Genomic DNA, 6,000 nt, shown 5'->3' on the forward strand with positions numbered 1-6,000 from the left:
GGGTACAGCGAGCACCATCCCCCTCTCTCTGCACCATCACCCTCTCTCTCTCTCTCTCTCTCTCTCCTACACCCAGGCTGCTGTTAAGCAGGTCATAAATTCCTGGAGGATATTCTTCCTCATGGCCAGACAGTATAGAGAGAGAGTGAGTTTTCATAGAGAGAACAAAGGAACTTCTTCCACCTCACAGAGCTTGAGAACTGAACAATATTCATGTTCTGGAGAATGTATAAATGGTCGGTGAAGTAGCCAGCTACGAACTGGTCCGTTTGGTACAATTTTGTGAAACTCATGAGAGACAATACAGCCACATTACCATAACCAGGTTTATACAAGAGTCTCAGTTGTGAGGCTTGCATCTATAGTGAGGGAAAAAAGTATTTGAACCCCTGCTGATTTTGTACGTTTGCTCACTGACAAAGAAATGATCAGTCTATAATTTTAATGGTAGGTTTATTTGAACAGTGAGAGACAGAATAACAAAAAAAATCCAGAAAAACGCATGTCAAAAATTGTATAAATTGATTTGCATTTTAATGAGGGAAATAAGTATTTGACCCCCTCTCAATCAGAAAGATTTCTGGCTCCCAGGTGTCTTTTATACAGGTAAAGAGCTGAGATTAGGAGCACACTCTTCAAGGGAGTGCTCCTAATCTCAGTTTGTTACCTGTATAAAAGACACCTGTCCACAGAAGCAATCAATCAATCAGATTCCAAACTCTCCACCATGGCCAAGACCAAAGAGCTCTCCAAGGATGTCAGGGACAAAATTGTAGACCTACACAAGGCTGGAATGTGCTACAAGACCATCGCCAAGCAGCTTGGTGAGAAGGTGACAACAGTTGGTGCGATTATTCGCAAATGGAAGAAACACAAAAGAACTTTCAATTTCCCTCTGCCTGGGGCTCCATGCAAGATATCACCTCGTGGAGTTGCAATGATCATGAGAACGGTGAGGAATCATCCCAGAACTACACGGGAGGATCTTGTCAATGATCTCAAGGCAGCTGGGACCATAGTCACCAAGAAAACAATTGGTAACACACTACGCCGTGAAAGACTGAAATCCTGCTGCACCCGCAAGGTCCCCCTGCTCAAGAAAGCACATATACATGCCCGTCTGAAGTTTGCCAATGAACATCTGAATGATTCAGAAGACAACTGGGTGAAAGTGTTGTGGTCAGATGAGACCAAAATTGAGTTCTTTGGCATCAACTCAACTCACCGTGTTTGGAGGAGGAGGAATGCTGCCTATGACCTGAAGAACACCATCCCCACCGTTAAACAGGGAGATGGAAACATTATGCTTTGGGGGTGTTTTTCTGCTAAGGGGACAGGACAACTTCACCGCATCAAATGGACGATGGACGGGGCTATGTACCGTCAAATCTTGGGTGAGAACCTCTTTCCCTCAGCCAGGGCATTGAAAATGGGTTGTGGGATGGGTATTCCAGCATGACAATGACCCAAAACACACGGCCAAGGCAACAAAGGAGTGACTCAAGAAGAAACACATTAAGGTCCTGGAGTGGCCTAGCCAGTCTCCAGACCTTAATCCCATAGAACATCTGTGGAGGGAGCTGAAGGTTCGAGTTGCCAAACCTTAATGACTTGGAGAAGATCTGCAAAAAGGAGTGGGACAAAATCCCTCCTGAGATGTGTGCAAACCTGGTGGCCAACTACAAGAAACGTCTGACCTCTGTGAATGCCAACAAGGGTTTTGCCACCAAGTACTAAGTCATGTTTTGCAGAGGGGTCAAATACTTATTTCCCTCATTATAATGCAAATCAATTTATAACATTTTTGACATGCGTTTTTATGGATTTTTTTGTTGTTATTCTGTCTCTCACTGTTCAAATAAACCTACCATTAAAATTATAGACTGATCATTTCTTTGTCAGTGGGCAAACGTACAAAATCAGCAGGGGATCAAATACTTTTTTCCCTCACTGTAATTGCTGTATATAATGAATGAGTAAAGATGAAACTATTTATGAAATTATGCAATGTGATTTTTAAACTGTTTAATGAAGGAAACTCCAATTCCCTTTTGAGTTTAACTAAACCTTAGGCCCGCCCCATGAGCACAGACATTGATCTGGCGTCATGGGACAGTCCTTTTCTGCTCTTCCGAATATAACCCCCACCTTGGGAATTTATCTTCAGACCATGCTTCTCTCAATTACGAGAGGGCTAAGGTTTGAGTAGAGACTAAGCTTACCTCAATTACGAGAGGGTTAAGGTTTGAGCCCATTGCTGAATTCTTAACCATACCACGTGGTTAAACTCGGAGACTATCGAACCGACAGAATAAGAACAAATCTTTGATACTAATTATTAGTCTGCAGCTAGGAATTTCGGTATCATGGAACGCAAAGACCGACAACCGCCGAAACATCTATTCTATAACAACATTGCTGAATGTTACTCTGAACTATCCATTCTAACCACGGCAGAGAGAGAGAGAGAGGGCGCACAAACTCTCCAACAGAAACAAACTTTCCAACAGAGATCACGGCGACACACTGAGCGTAAATATATATATATTGATTGCAATTATTCCCGAATGAGTGAGTGTTCATGTGCAAAGGATTAGCATTTAAATTGTTATAATTATCACTTTGTAGTGTCTTTTATCTCAGTCGTCCCCCACTTCCCTTTTGTCCACCAAGCCGCGATACCAGTTTATCCCACTAGGGAAACTCCGCTATCATTTCCTTGTAACCATATCTACTGTTTGTTTGTGTGCATTTCTGTGATTATTTAGTTAGAAAATAAATGATTTAAGACAATTGATGTATGGATGACTCAAAGTGAAGACTGGGTTCGTGCAGATAACCAACAATTTACGACGTTTGGAAGGAGACTAATGTGAGGTAATGAATAATTCATTAATTGGAAGACCAATTGATCAGATATTAAAAATTATAACTTTGTAATCTGAATATTTTGCTTTGTGCCCCGACTTCCTAGTTAAGCTCTCTAGGGTACGTGAGATGGTAGCGTCCCACCTCTTCAACAGCCAGTGAAACTGCAGGGCGCCAAATTCAAAACAACAGAAATCCTATAATTAAAATTCCTCAAACATACATGTATTTTACACCATTTTAAAGATACACTTGTTGTAAATCCAGCCACAGTGTCCGATTTCAAAAAGGCTTTACGAAGAAAGCAAACCAAACGATTATGTTAGGTGAGTGCCTATTCACAGAATAACACAGCCATTTTTCCAGCCAAAGAGAGGATTCACAAAAAGCAGAAATATAGATAAAATGGATCACTAACCTTTGATGATCTTCATCAGATGACACTCATAGGAATTCATGTTACACAAAAGATGTATGTTTTGTTCGGTAAAGTTCATATTTATATCCAAAAATCTGAGTTTACAATGACGCCTTACGTTCAGAAGTTCCAAAACATCCTTTGATTTTGCAGAGAGCCACATCAATTTACAGGAATACTCATAATAAACATTGCTAAAAGATACAACTGTTATGCATGGATTTTAGGTGCACTTCTCCTAAATACAACCGCTGTGTCAGATTTCAAAAAAGCCTTACGAAAAAAGCAAACCATGCATTAATCTGAGTCGGCGCTCAGAGCCCTTTTGAGACACAAATATATCCTCCATATTATGCAGTTAACAGAAGTCAGAAGTAACATTATAAACATTCACTTACCTTTGATGATCTTCATCAGAATGCACTCCCAGGAATCCCAGGTCCACAATAAATGTTTGTTTTGTTCGATGATGTCCGTCATTTATGTCCAAATTCCTCTTTGTTGTTCTAGGGTTCAGTACACTTTCCAAACTCACGACGCGCGGGCAGGTCCAGCGGAAAGTACGGACGAAAAGTTAAAAAAGTGATATTACAGTCCGTAAAAACATGACAAACGAAGTATTGAATCAATCTTTAGGATGTTTTTAACATAATTCTTCAATAATCCTAATTCTTCAATACTCCAACCGGAGAATTCCATTGTTTTCAGAATTGTGATGGAACAGAGCTCGCTCTCACATGAACGCGCATGGTCAGAGCATGGTCACCTCATGGCAGACCTGACTCATTCCTCTCTCCTTCGGCCCCACTAAACAGTAGAGGCAACAGACATGGTACTAACGACTGTTGACATCTAGTGGAAGCCTTAGGAAGTGCAACATTACCAATATCCCACTGTATCTTCAATAGGAGCTGAGTTGAAAATTGACCAACCTCAGATTTCCTACTTCCTGGTTGGATCTTTTCTAAGGTTTTTGCCTGCCTGATGAGTTCTGTTATACTCACAGACATCATTCAAACAGTTTTAGAAACTCCAGAGTGTTCTCTATCCTAATACTATGCATATTCTAGCTTTAATGGCTTTGTAGCAGGCTGTTTACTTTGGGCATGCTTTTCATCCGGACGTGAAAATACTGCCCCCTACCCCAAAGAAGTTAATTACAGTTACATCATTAAGTTAGTTTAATCACATAATAATAATTACAGAGAATTTTTGAGAAAAACAAGTCTTCAGTTTAATGATGCCAAAGACACGACAGCTCTGCGATGTGTTCAGCATATTGTCTTGAATGCCTAGACTGGTCCACTAACACCTCTCAGAGGCCAAGCCCAAAGCTGGAGGCGGTGCGGGGTCTGGATGCCACAGTGTCCCCCGAGCCTGAAAGAGCAGGTCGGACCTCAGTGGCAGCTGCCATGGGGTTCCCGAGAGGAGAGACAACAGCAGGCTAAAACATGGTGGTCTTGGCCACATGGTGGTCTTGGAGCTGTCAAGATTAAGATGATACTGTCTAGCGTAGCTGTGATCAAGTGAAATGGTGTGAACGTGTAAAGCGCTGTTGCCAGCCAATCGTAAGCGAGGGTGTCCAGACCCAGAGGGCCTGTAGGGTCCGACATTGAGAACCAGCTGGGGCAATGAGTGTTCTCCTGAGGTGCAAACAGGTCCACCTGTTCTCTCTCGAACCTGTCCTAATGCTGTATAACCACCTGAGGGTGTAGACTCTAATCCCCCTCCGACAGGCCGTCTCTGCATGTCCACTGCATCGTTCAGGACCCCGGGGGTTTATGTGCTGCCTGCAGCAATGCCAAGCGATTCTGAGCCCAACCTGTCAGAGAGGCACCAGCGCACACCAGCTCTCTGCGGTGGACTCTGAAGGAGTGGGCTAGCCACTTTGATAGGGTCCTCAAACAGGCGGTCATCACCAACAGTTGACGGTGTCTGTGTTGTTTTGGGTGCTGGCTGTGGGAGTTGAACCGTCGCTGGAGTGTCCTGATGGAGAATGCCCAGCGAAACCAACAGTGAAGCCACGTCAGTAGGCCGAGTAGCCGTTGACACACTAACACCGACATGGCTTGTCCGAGCTGGAAACGGTTGAGTTATGATAGGATTTTGTTACTCTCACATGAGGGAGACTTGACCTCATGAGAGGTGCAAATTGTCCAAACAGATCCTCAAGGTAGATGGATGATTTTAAATCTGTTATTGGACCATAAAGGCTTATTAACCTATACGGTCCAAATAATGATGATCCAAGCTTCTTTGAAAATATATATAAGAATGTATCAATTCTACAAGCAACACTAGACTCTATTATTATGGTGGGGGATTATAATACGGTTTTAAATACCTCTATGGATCGTAAAGGAAATCACATTACAAACTATCACCTTCATGCACTTAAGGAAATCATGAAGGTCATGGATATATTGAAAATAGTGGATATATGGAGGCTTAAATATCCTGACCTATTGAGATATACATGGATATAATAGAACTAGTGGATATATGGAGGTTTAACATCCTGACCTAGTGACATATACATGGTGGAGGCTTAATCAACCTAGTCATATTGATTACTTTCTTATGTCATTCTCTCTGGCACCAAAAGTTTCAAAAGTGTTGTAAGGGACAGAATGCGGTCGGTCCATCACATAATTGCCATATATTAGGTACCATGGGTTCTTTGAGCTTTTGGTACCCCAGAGAACAACACTGTA

This window comes from Salvelinus fontinalis, chromosome 13 (genome assembly GCF_029448725.1).
Source record: "Salvelinus fontinalis isolate EN_2023a chromosome 13, ASM2944872v1, whole genome shotgun sequence".
Lineage (NCBI taxonomy): Eukaryota > Metazoa > Chordata > Actinopteri > Salmoniformes > Salmonidae > Salvelinus > Salvelinus fontinalis.